The 16,450-nt window shown below is 42.3% G+C and overlaps 1 long non-coding RNA gene across 1 annotated transcript; it reads left to right on the top strand.

Annotated features, from left to right (window-relative positions):
• Positions 1-4,266: 4,266 nt before the first annotated feature.
• Positions 4,267-14,079, top strand: LOC142470209 (uncharacterized). The gene is made up of 4 exons (XR_012789222.1): positions 4,267-4,394; positions 7,860-8,025; positions 9,389-9,966; positions 13,685-14,079. It is a non-coding gene; the product is annotated as an uncharacterized LOC142470209 (long non-coding RNA).
• Positions 14,080-16,450: the final 2,371 nt, after the last annotated feature.

The raw sequence follows: 16,450 nt of genomic DNA on the forward strand, positions 1-16,450 counted from the left end.
TTTACGGTTTAATACTGTCACATATATGGAGTGTTTTGATTTTTTTTAAATACGAGCATCGCAAGGTAGAGGACAAGTCATTTCTTTACCAGGAGAGTAAAGATAGACTGTAATTAAAATAGAATCTCATAATGGAGTGGTAAAATGTAGACTAGATGTGGCTGAAATGTCCGTTATCCTGCTATGTTCAATTAAAATGCAAAGTTCTGAGTTACGCAGGATTCAGTCTGATGATCACTGATCCATTGCCACATCTAGAACTTTATTAGGCCGTTTCGCCAAGCTGAACTGTCAAGTTGTTTTGGAGATAGTCAACATGCTCTTGTTGATACTGAAAATCTTTCTAATTAAAACTGCACCACACACTATATATCTGACCTTTTGTCCTTCTTTCTCCTGGAAAAGCCAAATGCTTGTAAATACACTGGTATAATATGCAATGGGTAGTCTTAATCCATTTGCAAGTTCCTCCTTCAGCAGTGTATGTATGTATGTATGTACTGTATTAATTTATATAGCGCTATTAATGTACATAGCAACACACACGACAATCATACAAATAACAAATGTCTAGTTACCCTCATCACAAACTCAACCTCAGGGTACCACCTAAGGGTAACCTTTCCAAGGTGACTATAGGAAGGATCTGGGCCTTCTGCATTAGGAGCCAATATTCAATATACAGACTTTTTGTCACCCAAAACTGGAAAAAATCATTGACGGGTGAATAGACACCCGAAGCAGATCCAAGAAAAATCAATTTTTTTTCAAGGGAGAGATGGGCTGGGTGTCTTATAGGAAAGTACCATTTATGAAATATGAAACAAAATGAGATGGACAACTGCTAGAGTATTACAAAAAGTCTCATTTGTTGATATTGAACTAATATTGAATCATAACCTAGGCTTCTCTTCCAAGAACCACCTTCTTTATTTGAGTGCTTGAATTATAAATATAATCTAAATATTAATAAGGAAAATACAGGAACGCCAAGATTCCTGAAGGGAATTGTTAATGTACTTATACGGGGATACAGATCTGGTCTAAAGTGAATAATGTAGAATTAATTTCCAATGCTTTAATACAACATCGAGTTTTGCAGAGCACTTTAGCTGCGTAGGGGTTAATGTTTTAAAGTTGTCTATGTTGGCTACTGTGTTAAATGTTACATATCTTGTAATGTCCACTGTAGTGGATAGCACTGAAGTATTACTGAGGGTTCTAAAGTGATTTAGTAATATCCTCAGTGCTGAAGAAACTGCTGAGCAAAATCCTCATACACTCTTAAACTCTGCTGAAATGTCTCCCCTTAGAATTCTTTAACCTTATTGATAATGATAAAGTCTCATAAATCTAGGTAAACCTTTAATTATACCTTAGAAACACTCTGGTATTATATTTATGATATACCAATAAAGGGTACGTCAAAAATTAGCTAAGTGTACGTTTTATCATAAAGGGATATGGGCTTCCGGGGTTAAATGTTGAAAGCTTTGCTTTATTTCCAGATACTGTAACTGCTTTTAAAATTGGATCCTTTTTTATGACAATTGGAAATACACTATTTTTTCCGTATCTATTGGGTGAAATATTAATTATGGAAATTTAATGTCAATGTTCAAAAATTGGTGATAATTAACTGAATTTCATTCAATTCTTTCCCATGAATATCTACCACAGTTTCTATAGTGCAAACAGTCATCATTATTGTTCATGGATTATTCAGTGAAGGATTCTAAATTAGAAGCAAATTATCAGAAAAGAAGAAGATAGAAGTCCTATATGTGTGTAGGTTCTAGTCCTATATGTGTGTGGGCCCTAGTCCTATATGTGTGTAGGTTCTAGTCCTATATGTGTGTGGGCCCTAGTCCTATATGTGTGTAGGTTCTAGTCCTATATGTGTGGGGGCCCTAGTCCTATATGTGTGTAGGTTCTAGTCCTATATGTGGGTAGGTTCTAGTCCTATATGTGTGTGGGCGCTAGTCCTATATGTGTGTGGGCCCTAGTCCTACATGTGTGGGCCCTAGTCCTATATATGTGTGTGGGCCCTAGTCCTTTATGTGTGTGGGCCCTAGTCCTACATGTGTGGGCCCTAGTCCTATATATGTGTGTGGGCCCTAGTCCTTTATGTGTGTGGGCCCTTATCCTATATGTGTGTGGGCCCTAGTCCTATATGTGTGTGGGCCCTAGTCCTACATGTGTGTGGGCCCTAGTTCTACATGTGTGTGGGCCCCAGTCCTACATGTGTGGGCCCTAGTCCTACATGTGTGTGGGCCCTAGACCTACATGTATGTGGGCCCTAGTCCTACATGTGTGTGGGCCCTAGTCCTACATGTGTGTGGGACCTAGTCCTATATATGTGTGGGACCTAGTCCTATATATGTGTGGGACCTAGTCCTATATATGTGTGGCACCTAGTCCTAGCCAATCTCATAGCCATGATCACTCGCTGATCTCATTGCTAGAGATGGGCGAATTTGGATCCGCAGCGGATTGGCCGGTTCCTTTGGTCCGCGGATTGCAGTGGATCAATCTCAAAAAGGGCGATTTGCGTTTGGCGGATTTTTTCATTATTATCACCAATACCCTCCATGGATTCCGCAACCCGTGGACGGATTTGTAGAATCCAATCTGCGGATTCAGCAATCCGTTGGGGGATTCTTAGGAATCCGTCCAACGGGTTGTATCCAATGGTGTGTTTTTATGAATCCGCGTGGATTGATACCGCCCAAATCCATTTGCGATTGTGCGGCTAAAATACGCGAAAATCCAGGAAACGGATTTTCTAATTGCAGCCTTATGCGAGTGTTCACTAATCTTCCGAGAGTTGAATGGGAAGGAAAAGGTTCAGGTACCAAATTGATGTTATACACGTAATTTATTTTTTACTTTGTGTTGTTGTTTTAATAAATGTGTATTTTAAACTAATTACTAGTGATCCATATGTTTTATCTTCAGGCACCTCGGTACAGGAAGCTCTTTATTTAGATCCACATTAATTGTTTTCATTCTGAATGGGAAGGAATGCAATGTTGAAAACGCACAAATAAAACAGCTTGCTGGTGTCCATATTGTTATTATATATACAGTACAACGATAATCAGTTAATTACTGTAAGCATGCGGGGGGTGCATTTGTGCACAGTAGCAGAAGAGCCTTCTATCAACAGGACTGTCACGGGATGACCAGGACTTATACCAGGGATCAATATTGCCAGATAGAAACCAGAGTTTATCAAATTAATTTATTGGAAAAATATATCCACAGCAGTACATATAAACAGACCACACTCACACTTAACTGGGGTAACTGGGAGTACCCTATAACCTAGGTGCGGGGACCCCCATTAGGAAATGTTCCCCGTTCTGCTCCCACCCTGTGCTGAAGCAGTTACTGTCACTAACTGACTGACTGACGGTAACCGTCACTGACTGACTGGCTGTAACTGTCACTGACTGACTGACTGTAACCGTCACTGACTGACTGGCTGTAACTGTCACTGACTGACTGGCTGTAACTGTCACTGACTGACTGACTGTAACTGTCACTGACTGACTGTAACCGTCACTGACTGACTGGCTGTAACTGTCACTGACTGACTGGCTGTAACTGTCACTGACTGACTGACTGTAACTGTCACTGACTGACTGTAACCGTCACTGACTGACTGGCTGTAACTGTCACTGACTGACTGGCTGTAACTGTCACTGACTGACTGGCTGTAACTGTTACTGACTGGCTGTAACTGTCACTGACTGACTGGCTGTAACTGTCACTGACTGACTGGTTGTAACTGTCACTGACTGACTGGCTGTAACTGTCACTGACTGACTGGCTGTAACTGTCACTGACTGACTGGTTGTAACTGTCACTGACTGACTGGCTGTAACTGTCACTGACTGACTGGCTGTAACCGTCACTGACTGGCTGTAACTGTCACTGACTGGCTGTAACTGTCACTGACTGACTGGCTGTAACTGTCACTGACTGGTTGTAACTGTCACTGACTGACTGGCTGTAACTGTCACTGACTGACTGGCTGTAACTGTTACTGACTGGCTGTAACTGTCACTGACTGACTGGCTGTAACTGTCACTGACTGACTGGCTGTAACTGGCTGGGATTGGCTGGCTGTAGCTGGCTGGGATTGGCTGGCTGTAACTGGCTGGGATTGGCTGGCTGTAGCTGGCTGGGATTGGCTGGCTGTAGCTGGCTGGGATTGGCTGGCTGTAACTGACTGACTGACTATAACTGGCATTCCCTCAGCCATAGAACCATCGGGGCCTAACTCCTCCCCTTTTTACCTCATGCAACATACCCTGGGGTCAGGGAAAGGTCGCAGGCAATCTTTGAAACTTTCCCGCCGAAACACAGTTAACCCCCTGGTCCCTGAGGTGCTGGAACTAAGTAAAATACACACAACTATACATAGCACACAATACAATACCGGTGTATTAGTGACAGGTAGGGGTAATGGCAGGCATAACTTTTATTAACAGCAGCCATATTTACCCCCACCGTCACACGGACCCTTTCTGTCTCAGAATGACGCTGTCGGTGGCTTTTCATGTTATGAGAACCAGACTTTGTATGTTATGGGAACCAGACTGAAGGGAACGCACATTATCTAATATTATGTACAAATGTTTCAACCGGACGTGGGAAGCGCGCACTCAGGAGAGGGCGGGTGGCTGGATTCCTTTCAGCGTGGTTCAGTTAGGAATATATATGGAGGTAGCAGGCGTTGACGTTCTGGTTAACTCAATGTGTTACCTTAACAAAAATGCGTTAATTATGACTTGTGTTAAGAAAACGGTGTGTGTTACCTTTTGTTTGAATGGAGGTGTGTTAAATTTGACATCAAATAGAGCACCGGTGTTAGTGCCATGCATCGTGGTAACAGGACAGTCCCATCCGTTTCATACTGTACCTGTATTTTTGTTAACTGTTCACCAGCACAATGATGGCGCTGGTTCTGAAGCGTGGGGACAGAATGCACAGAATAACTGGGACCGGCCTCCCTGCAACTCAGGGGTTCTCAACTCCAGTCCCCAAGTCTCCCCAACAGGTCAGGTTTTCAGAATATCCCAGCTTCAGCACAAGTGGCTCAGTCGAGGATTGATTGAGCCACCTGTGCTGAAGCAGGGATATCCTGAAAACCTGACCTGTTGGGGAGGGGGGGAGGTTTGAGGAGAGGAGTTGAGAACCCTTGCTATTACTGTAAAACAGGTTCATACTACTCTGTAGAATTAGAGATTTAGTTTGCGACGTGTAGAGGTTTATTCTGTGCGCTCAGAAGGGGCCAATCACTTGGCGATTGGATGAAACCTGCTAGTGACTTGAACCGTGTTCGGTCACTTCTGTGTATCTATTTTTACAGTATTATGCTACTATCTCCCCCAAAGAACTGAATGTAACACAATCTTAGAATGTGTCATAGGTGCAACTTGTATGAAGTAAGTGGGTACATGACCTCATACTTTCAGGCACCCGAACAATCAGCAAACACAAGGGATAGAAGACGGCATTCAGTTTGTGGGTGCACAGATAATACACAGCACCTTCTTCGTGCAAACAACTGATCCTCCAGATCCCCTATATGTTCATCCCCAGTCTTATTTATTGCATAGCTTAGAGCAGCGGTGTGCAAATTGGGGGCCGCGCCTCCAAGGGGTGGGGCGTGAGAATTTTCTGGGGGGGGGGGGGGGTGCAACGTTTACAGAGGTCCCGCGCTGAGAGTGCGAGGCCTCTGTAAACTTACTTACCCGGCTCCAGTCGCACGTTTCTATGACAACGCGGCGTCAAAGGACGCCCGTTGCCATGGAGGCGTGACGTCAAATGACGTGACGTCACATGACCGCGCAGCGTAATTTGACGCAACTTTAGAGGTGAGGGGGGGCACGATGGAGGAGCAGAGCAGGTAGGGGGGGGCGCAGGGAGTTTGCGCACCGCTGGCTTAGAGAAGCTGTTCTCCAGCCTCTGCTCCGGGACCTCAGCCAGACCAGGTTTCAAATGCACATTATGTGCATTCACCTGTCTACACAAACATTTGTCGCTTTTAAAACCTGGTGTGGATAACAGTTGCCGAGAAGAGGTTTGAGAACTAGAGTTTAGAGTGAATACAGCAGGTACAGTCAGCTTCCTCTAATGTATGCATGTATGTCTTTATTTATATAGCGCTTCACAGCAGTAATACACGTGACAATCATATAAATAACAAATAATACAAATAACAGAACATGGGAAGAAGCGCTTCAGACATAAAATTTAACATTTAGAAAGAGGAGTCCCTGCTCCGAAGAGCTTACAATCTAACTGGTTGGTAGGAAGAACATACCGAGACAGTATGTGGAGCTCTGTTTTTGACATGTTAAGTTTAAGTCGGCGGAGGGCCATCCAGGATGATATCGTAGAGGGACATTCAGAAACTTTAGTCTGTACAGCTGGTGTAAGGTCAGGGGTTGAGAAGTATATTTGTGTGTCGTCAGCATGGAGGTGATATTTAAACCCAAAAGATGTGATTAGGTCACCTAGAGAAAGTGTGCAGAGGAAAGAGGAGAGGTCCCAGGACAGAGCCCTGGGGTACCCCCACAGAGAGATCGATAGAGGAGGAGGTGTTAGCAGAAGAGACACTGAAAGTACAATGGGAGAGATAAGAGGAAATCCAGGATAGAGCTTTGTTACGAATACCAAGAGTATGGAGCATGTGAAGGAGGAGAGCGTGGTCCATAGTATCAAATGCTGCAGTGAGGTCGAGTAATATAAGCAGAGTGTGTAATGACTTCTGTCTTTGGCAGCATGGAGGTCGTCAGTTATTTTAGTGAGGGCTGTTTCAGTGGAGTGAGCAGTGCGGAAGCCAGATTGTAGAGGGTCTAGGAGATAATTGGCGGTGACAAAATGGAGCAGGCGAGAGAATACAAGTCGTTCAAGGAGTTTGGAGGCAAAAGGCAGGAGGGAGACAGGTCAAATAGTTACAAAGACAGGTAGGGTCAAGTTTGCTGTTTTTGAGTAATGGTATGACTGTTGTATGTTTTATGACAGTTCTGCCCCATTCAGCTGTTGCTAGAGATTAGAGAAAACGGGCAGCTTTTGAAGTGCAAATGTCACAAGTGTGGCTCCTGCTCAGCCTCATCTTTAGTCCGAGTTACACCTATCACACAGTGGATTGTACACCTGAGGAAGAGGGCATTCCCCCAAAATGTTGTCTCCACATTTGGAAGGACTGTCTGTTCCTTGATGTGTGTAGTCACAGCATTACACTTCCCGGTAATACACATATGACGTATTTACAGTAGTTGGTTTCCGGTGATGCTCATTCCACCATGGCTCTAGCAACTTTTTGCCTGAAAACTTGAGATTTAAGGAAGAAAAACAGACTAATTTTTTCAAATTGATCCCTAGGAGTGTGAATTTACTATTATAAACAATAAGCATTATCTGTGCCAGTCCATCGGGTTCCTTATGGCTTAGTGTTACTTAGCAAATATGGACCATAATATAAAAAATCCTACTATTATTACACATAAGAGTTAATAGAAATACATTTATCATTTCATGCTACTAATATTGATCTTTTAATCTGCATTTCAAAACACCTAGGCAATCAGTTGTGTCTTCATAACATAAAATAACATAAATCCATTGCATATTCTGATCTTTTTAATTTTATGGGCATTTCATTATACTGTATATATATATATGTGTGTGTGTATATATCATTTGTATTTACAGTTTTGTACATTCATCTTCTGGAATACATGTATCTTTTTAATTAAATTGTTAGTTTTTTAATCTAGCAAGGGCGTAAAAGGCATCATTAACAAGAGCTCTTTGCGGGAATTTGATGTTTTCTTGATTAGATCAAGAGGTATTTTATGAAGAAGCAGCGACTGATGAAGAAGTTTCACTGATGGGAATGAATGCATGATCTTGGTTTATCTCAGTATCTGCATAAAGAAACCATTGGAACTGTCAGAGAAGCCCAACCAAGAGTGAAAATGACATTAGCAGAAAGCAAACCAAAAGGTCAGTAAAGCAGAATGGGAGGGAAAAAAATATCTTTTTCATTTGTTTTAGCAAAGATCATGTACAGATATTACAGTAAGCTATCTATAGCATTCACACAACACAGGGAAAATGTAGTGTCATCAATAAAACTTGTATTATTGTTATTTTATATAAGTCAGCCCCCACCACTAACGCTCCTGACAACATATAGGTGATGCTGGCAAGTGTATGCTTTACTTTTTCTCCTAAATGTAAACTTATTATGTACGTAAGTGAAATTATAAGTGTACAATAGCGCTCGCGTGACAACTAAAATATATCGTGAGAATTATTATGTACATATGTATATCTTTAGTCATATCGGTCCGACAGTGTACTCAGCGCTTTTCAAAGACAATACAGTACAGGGAATTACAATAATACAATAAGTGCAACAAAGTCAGACAATAGGAAAGGAAATCCCTGCCCCGGAGAGCTTACACTCTAAGTGGTATGTTGGGAGTCTTGCAGAGACAGCAGGTAAGGGAATAAGTGCAGTAGATGGCAGAGTGTGGTCACAGTGTTTTTTAGGAGTGACCAGGGCCAGATCACCCAATGGGCAGAGTAAGCACGTGTTCAGGGCACCACAAAAAATTGTTTTAAAAATAATTTTTGATATTTAATATTTTTTAAAAAGCATTGAAGTCGTAACCGTGGGAAAAAAATCAAAACTTTGTTGGGTTTTCTTACACCCCACTACATACTATTTCCCCATTTTTCTGTTCCCTTTTATAACTTCTCCCTACGTAAACCAGGGGGCGTACTACTAACGCAGATTGAAATAATGCGAGGAAATCAGATCCTGTCGCGTGTTGCAATACATTTATGTTAAACTATTGGTGCAGTTTTCTGAATTATATATACTTGATTTGTTTTTTTTCCCCCTTATCTATTATATATACCAAAATCTGTGGTAACATTGGCCCTTTTTGGACAACTTTGGCCAACAATGCAAAAAAGTTGAGCATTTTGTAATCGAATATTAAGTGCGAAATTTGGACCATTTGTACGTGTTGATTTGTAGGACACAATAGTTGCAACATCTGCCGTTTTTAATATCGTTCTCACTTTCACCGTTAGATGTCAGTACCGGCGCCATGTTATATGCTAGTCCTCTATGGCTTTGCGTAACCCCCACATTTCACGCTTAATCTAATTTTGGTATGGTATAGGGCGACGCGAGCTATAGAGAGGTTAAAATCCCTATACTGTCCTAAGAATTTGTTTCAAAATTCAGTATTTCGTATGTACAACACTTTTGTCTAATTTTCAATACTGCAATTATTTTCAAAGTAAATGTAAGTATTATATTTTTTTATTAGTCTCTCTCTCTGTCTCTCAGCTTCAGATGGTGGAATCCTCCGATTTGGATTCTTAAACATCCGTCGGGATTGTATCCAATGGCGGGTTTGGATTGATCTGCATGGATTTGTTTGTGCCCAATCCACAGACGGATTTTGTCATGGACTGAGCCAATGATTGAGCAACCTGTACTGAAGCAAGGATATCCTTAAAACCTGACCTGTTGGTGGCCCTTGAGGACTGGAGATGACCACCCCTGTTTTAGTGTATTTGTACACTATTTGGGGGGTTAGTGGTCAGCAGCTAGAAATGGCACAGGGCATAATTAACCAATTGCAGGGAAGGAGTATTAACATTTTGTGCTTACAAAATATTTGCCCTGTCTGTCTTCCCTGCAAGTTTAAGTGTAGACTGAAGACAGATTTTATAGCCTCACATGGTTTTTTATTACTGCAACGTGGCTGCAATTTTTACCTTATCTCTAAAAATATTTTCACTCATAGGGCAGATTCCAGCGTAGGACTGACATGAAACCAGAGAAATCTTCGGGGGCCCACAGCCCTGGGGGACCCACCCAGCATGCAACTCGAGTCCAATCTCCCCACCCCTCCCATGGATGTATGTCTTTATTTATATTGTGTCATTCATATACATAACGCTTCACAGCAGTAATACACGTGCCAATCATATAAATAGCATATAATACAAATAACACATAATGGGAAGAAGCGCGTCAGACATAAAAGTGGCACATAGGGAAAGGAGACCCTGGCCTGAAGAGCTTACAATCTAATTGGTAGGTAGTAGGAACATACAGACAGTAGCAAGGTGTTCTGGTAAGTGCGTCTGCAAGGGGCCAGGGTTTATCTAAGAGGTGTATAGTATCAGCCTCGGAGCTACATACATGCTTCTTCGCACATCTACATTAGCATGGCTGCAGGCCATAGAGCACAGACTTTATTTTTATTTATAAAATGTTTTACCAGGAAGTAATACATTTAGAGTTACCTCTCGTTTTCAAGTATGTCCTGGGCACAGAGTTATGGTGACAATACATGGTTACATTAAATGAACAGAGGTTATACATTCAAGTTACAGACATTTCATGGACAGTTAGGGATAATATATGATTATGAGCGTATGTAACAGTTACAAAATGTGAGACAGTTGAAGTCTGGATATTACTTAAACTGGGAGCAGCTTTGAGAGTCTCTAGTAGGTTGTTCCAGTTGTGAGGTGCACGGTAATCTCGGAATTTGCACTAGTTAGTTGTCCAAGTTCCATTATACACCAGCTCTCATTACAAACATGTAAGAGGGTAGTTACCGTGAAGTGGTTCGGAAGAAAGTGAGATTGAAGTTGGCTTAGGAAATTTGTCTTGGTATAGTAATCACTTTATTGGGAGTAGACACATTTTGTAGTGCGAGTTACTTTGCATATTTTCCACAAAGCATCTCTAAAATTATAAAGAGCAATAAGGTCAGTTGTAACCCACGGAAGGTGGGCCACCCGTACTCTTATTCTGCATAGTGTGGCATTGGTATCACAAAGATTTAAGAACTCTGGAAGTAAACAAGCACAGAATCGGGGTCAGGTATCAGGTTTATTCTGTACCAAGGGCAGTTAGTAAGATCAGTCAGAAATTGTTCTGGGTTAAAGTTTCTAAATGTTCTAGTGAGGAGAACTTTAGGGCTGGACTTGGGTGGTTTGATTTTCCTTACACAGTACACTATTGAATGGTCACTGAAAATGTCAGGTGGGATGCCAGAGGTTTGGATTCTGTTGGGGCAAGAGGATTTGATCCAATCTTGCAAGGAATGGTTGCCAGATTTTAGGTTTGTCTTTGTGGGTTGGGAAATTAGTTGTGTTACATTTATTGACTTGAATTGTGTCCAGATTTTGTTGTTTTTAGGGTCAAGCCAATTGAGGTTGAAATCAGCAAGAACTAACAGCTCACTGTTCACATCCAGAGAGTAAATTGTTCCCATAAAGTGAGTGGTGTCAGCCAGGGACTGTGTTGGGGCTTTAGGGGGGCAGTAGATTCCTGAAACAAAAATAGTCTTAGAGATGGGGAGGCAAATTTTACCAACTAGGATTTCAGAAGATGATAGGCTTGGGGGCAATTTAGCACCATAGCTTGCAAGGAGCCTTCAATATAAAATAACATGCCTCCTCTCTTCGACTTAGCTTTCTTAAAAATGTAGTATTCCTGAGCAGAGATAGATGCACTAAGGGTTTTAAAAGTTAGCTATGTTGTGGTGAAAATGATGGCTTTAAGGTAACGCAAAAGGCTCCGTGCCATTTGTTCACCCAGTTTGCGCAGCAGGCTTCTGATATTTATATGGGCGACTGGAATGTGAATGGAATTTGAAAGGGGTGTTATCAGGCGTATGGAACAGAGTTGTAAAGGGAGGGCCTAGATTGAGTTGAATATCCCCTGCTAAAGGGTAGCACATTTCCCCCCACCCTAAGTGAGATCATGTAGCTACCAGTGTTTTCTGGTGCTGGTGACCTGTGAGGTAGAACAGAAGTCCCTGAGATCTCCGCGGTGGTATAGGGAGGCATCAGGACAGGCTATCAGGGAGGGTTCGTCGCGCAGCGCTTCCAGCCCAAGAGGATCCTGGTGCAGCCAAGATAAACCTCAGGGGCACTCTTCTTAGGTTGTTCTCTCATCAAGCATCACACCAAAGACGATATAACTGGGCTTTATTTGGTTCAGTACAATATTACAGGTTCCATTCCCTGAAGGCAGTACCCTGGGCTTGAGGCCCTGAGCACCCCTCCTCAGCATACCTTACCCCCTAACAGGGCAAGACCTCAGCTCACTCCTACTCAGGACTGCTGCGTCCTCATAGCAGGGAGGGCAGCACAGAACTAACCCCCAGAACCCGTACTCTAACCTCTACCCATCCTTCCCAGGGGAGTGGCTCTTGTAAGCCGGCCTCCTATCAGTCATAGGCCCCCCTTGTAATACCAGGCTACGCCTGAACTTTATTAGCTAACACACATATAACAATACAACCAGGCCCTGCAGGGTTTGTTCCCAGCACTGCCCCCTGTTATTGGGACTCACAGTGCTAGAGGGGCCAGAGAATTAGTAGCCCAAGGGGACCTGGCTACAATGTCTGTGCTAGACATTGGTAAACTAACAAATAGAAATGTGATGAATTGTTTGCAGACTGCAAAGCTGCGACGTTTGCCATTAGAATGAGAGGTTCACCTGAGTCAAACTCAGAGCTATTATTTACAGAGTCAGTCTCTTCGGTCACTGAGCCGCGCCTTCTCACGGTGCCATGTGTAATGGGTGGGATGTGTTTGGCTTAGAGAAGTAAGGAGATTGGTACAAAGAGGTTGTTCCCTAATTTGAAGGATTGTTTACAGTACATGCTGAAATCAAGATGTAGAAATTGTAATGTTCCTCTAAAATAGCATTATCTTTTCAGTTCAGCTTAAATTTATCAAATACTGCGTGACACCGACTTACCCATCACAATCTGGATAATGTTACTTTGCTCTCACGCAGAAATGCCTGTAAGTCTGCATCTTGTCTGAAATTCTTTCCCTGACACAGGCTCATCTTAATACGCTCCATAATTCCTTCTTGCTTAGTGGTGTCTTTCCAGAGAAAGTTTTATTTCTGCAAACCATTAAGCAAACCGTTGCTTTTAAGGCTATACATCCCTTGTGCAATTTTCATTGACGTATGTGATTCCACTACGACATATGATATAAACATTAGGGAATGATGTGTGGGCAACCACATGCAACAGGTTTGTAACTCTAAACAGGAGATACTTATGTATATGTCAAACATCATAGGGGCAGATTGAGAGCTACTTAAAGGAGCCATCCAACCCGGTGAGTTTTTTTAATTGTTTTTGTTTTTATAGAGAATTGAAGCAGGGGGTCTCTGGAGCTGAACCTCATTAATTTCAGTTCCGGGGATCCCCTGCTTCCGGAGATACTTACCTCTGAAGTAGGTGCTGGTAGCTGCTCTGGCTGAGCAAGCAGGACTTTAAAGTTTAAAGCTCCTGCGCTACATGAGCCAATAGGAAGACGCACCGATGAGGTCACCAGTTCCTATTGGTCCGCAAGACACAAAATCTTTGAACAGTGGCCATATTGTGAACCCTGGTAGCCGAGGAGAGCGGCTACTGGCACCTAATTCGCAAGAAAGTATCACCGGAAGCAGGGGGTCCCCGGAGCTGAAATTAATGGGGTTCAGCTCCAGAGACCCCCTGCTCCAATCTTTAAAATGTAATAATGTAAATGTAAGTCTTGGAAGTGGATTTAGTGAAGCAATCCTGACTCCCTGTTTTTTTTTTACTGTGTTCAGAATTTGGAGAGCCCTCGGAGTTGAACTTCACTGTTCGCAACTCTGGATAACGTCCAGTTTCCGAGAAACTTTGATTTTCACTTGCAGAAGGAGATTAAAATAGCCCTCAGGTCTGCATCACTCCCACGGGCCACTAATAAGCCACAACGTCACAGAGGCATAATGTTGTGACTTACTATTAGATAACGCTTTCTAGCCATCTTGAATTTGACATTCATTCAACCAGCAAATGGAAAACATACCTCTCCCTGGAACCAGCGTGTCCCTGGAACTAAGAACAGCGCAGTTCAGCACCGGGTGATCTTTGGTTCTGTTTTTATGCACGTAGGTGAAGTGCATGTTAAGAAAGACAAACAATTGTTAGTAGATAAAGGATCTTTAAAAAATAAAAAAAAGCTCACAAATCTCATTGTACTGTATATTTTTAACATACATTTCAGAGACACGTTTCTAAAGCAATTAAACAATAGCTACACCTGTCTAATTTGTTTTAATGTCTTAATTATCAAAATGTAACCATTAAATTGACCGAATACCACACTATCTAAGACCCCCTAACATCCACACCCCCTAAACCTTAACGTGACCAGCTGTGTGGCTGGACGATACCCCATCCTGAGGTACACCCCCATCCCTCAAAGAGCAGCCACTTTACCTTTTTTTTCAACATTGCCACTTATCCCTTCTAAAGTGTAAGCTCTCGGGATCAGGGCCTTCATTCTCTGTATCTGTTTGCGCATGTTTGCCCTTATTTGTATGTCATTCTGTACCGCGCATGACAAATAATCGATAATAATAATATTGAACATCACTTATATTAATTCTGGTCTTAGGCGGGACTGTGCCTTTTCCAGAGCAGAAACATGCCACATGGTCGTGTATATTCTAGGTGAATTAACTGCATTTTCATAAACGTATATTCACAAAGAATCTCTCCATCTAATGTTTGATGGACGTTGATGGAGAGAGCAGGATACATCTGGTCTCAGGTCAGATTTTTTTCCAACGTAGAGGGCAGCTCTTGCTTGCATGTCTGGGTAATGTGCTTCTTGATCGTATTCTGATTTACTCCCATTCACGGACAGAATTTGATAGGAGAATACATGCATTCAATCACGTCTGTGCTAGACGTTGGTAAACTAAGAAAGTGATAAATATTCTTACTTGTATTTCCGATCCTTAGGTTTTGTGTAAAAATCAATGAATGTCAGAATTTATTGTGCAGCATTCAGGAAAATAGCCCTGTTCTTACATACAGATGACTCAGTCGCCTGCTCTAACTTAATACTTTTAGGAATAACTATATGTAGCATGAAATGCAATAGACATATAATATTTCTGAACTTTACCGGTCACCATCGGTCCACTGTTATCCGTTTAAATAAGACTGGGTTAGTTCTTAAATAGTGAAGTTTTAGGAATGTATGTATGCAGGGCCTCCAACAGGGGGGGGGGGGGGGGGCTAATTCTGCTCCTTGCATTTGTTGGCCCTGTATGTATGAGTGAAAGTATGAATGTCTGTCCTGTTACAGAGTGGCAGATTTGTACTATACTGTAGGTCAGGCCTGCACAACTCCAGTCCTCGAGGGCCGCAAACAGGCCAGGTTTTCAGGATATCTCTACTTAACTCAGTAAGACTGAGCCACTAATTGAACCAGCTGTGCTGAAGTAGGGAAATCCTGAAAACCTGGCCTGTATGCGGCCCTCGAGGACTGGAGTTGTGCAGGCCTGCTGTAGGTGGACATAAGGAGAAAGAGTTCCTGAGCTAGCATTAATAGAACCTAAGGGATGGACACAGAGACTGTCATTGCAGACAGTATACGTCTATGAAAGAATGTGTAGCAAGGAGTAAAAGTAGGTGGTGGGTAGCTTCCATAGTCAGGGGAGATAACAGAGCTGGGTCTACAGAGTCGATCAATATCACAGTCATTTTCTCCAGAGTGTGATCTCATTTCTTGTTTTGGATTAAACTGCCACATCAATGCAGATGCAATTGAAATGAACCATTCCATACCATGTCTCTGAATGCATCTGTGCAGTCACTTCGTGAACGTCCTTCCATTGCACAGCATTTCATGGGGTCTATATATCAATGCCAAAAAAAATAAGTTTGCTTGGACATACTGTGCCTACTCCTGTTTCCACCTGCGTCAAATGTTAGAAAAGTGTTACTAAATCTGACATTGATTGTAAAACAGTGAGATTTATATCAACTAAAACATTGTAGACGTGTTGCTGCAGATAAAAGTAAGACAGAATTATGCAAACAGGCAAAGTATTTAATTGTTCCCATCATAATTCAATCTGGACTGTAACATCTCCCTAACTCCTCCTGAACCTCCTGCAATCACAAGCTGGTGCAAATAATAACAGCTGGACCAAGGTGCCATGAAACAATTGCGCACGGTGAAAATATCTCTTTACAACAACGATGCTCCAAAAGCGCCTTAATACATAAACCCCCATGTTTCTGAATGGAAGCTCCTCCTCCTGCTACCTAAACCACGTCTCATTGCCCCTTCTCCGTTACTGCAGATAGGATTGGTTGTTGTACTATCTCACAGGTGCCTCAGCCTTGTGTTGGGTTCCTCTTTACTTTATTAATACCCACTACGTGGCAGATAGCAGAATGTTATGTTTCGGCGCAGCCAATCAGCTAGCCACCGACTGTTTCACCGCCAAGGTAAGTAAGTGGTTAGAGGGATTAGTGTTAGTATTTGGGAGTAACTTCAGGGGTTTTAGGGTAAGGAGTTAAGGTAAGGGATC

Source organism: Ascaphus truei, chromosome 19, assembly GCF_040206685.1.
Source record: "Ascaphus truei isolate aAscTru1 chromosome 19, aAscTru1.hap1, whole genome shotgun sequence".
Lineage (NCBI taxonomy): Eukaryota > Metazoa > Chordata > Amphibia > Anura > Ascaphidae > Ascaphus > Ascaphus truei.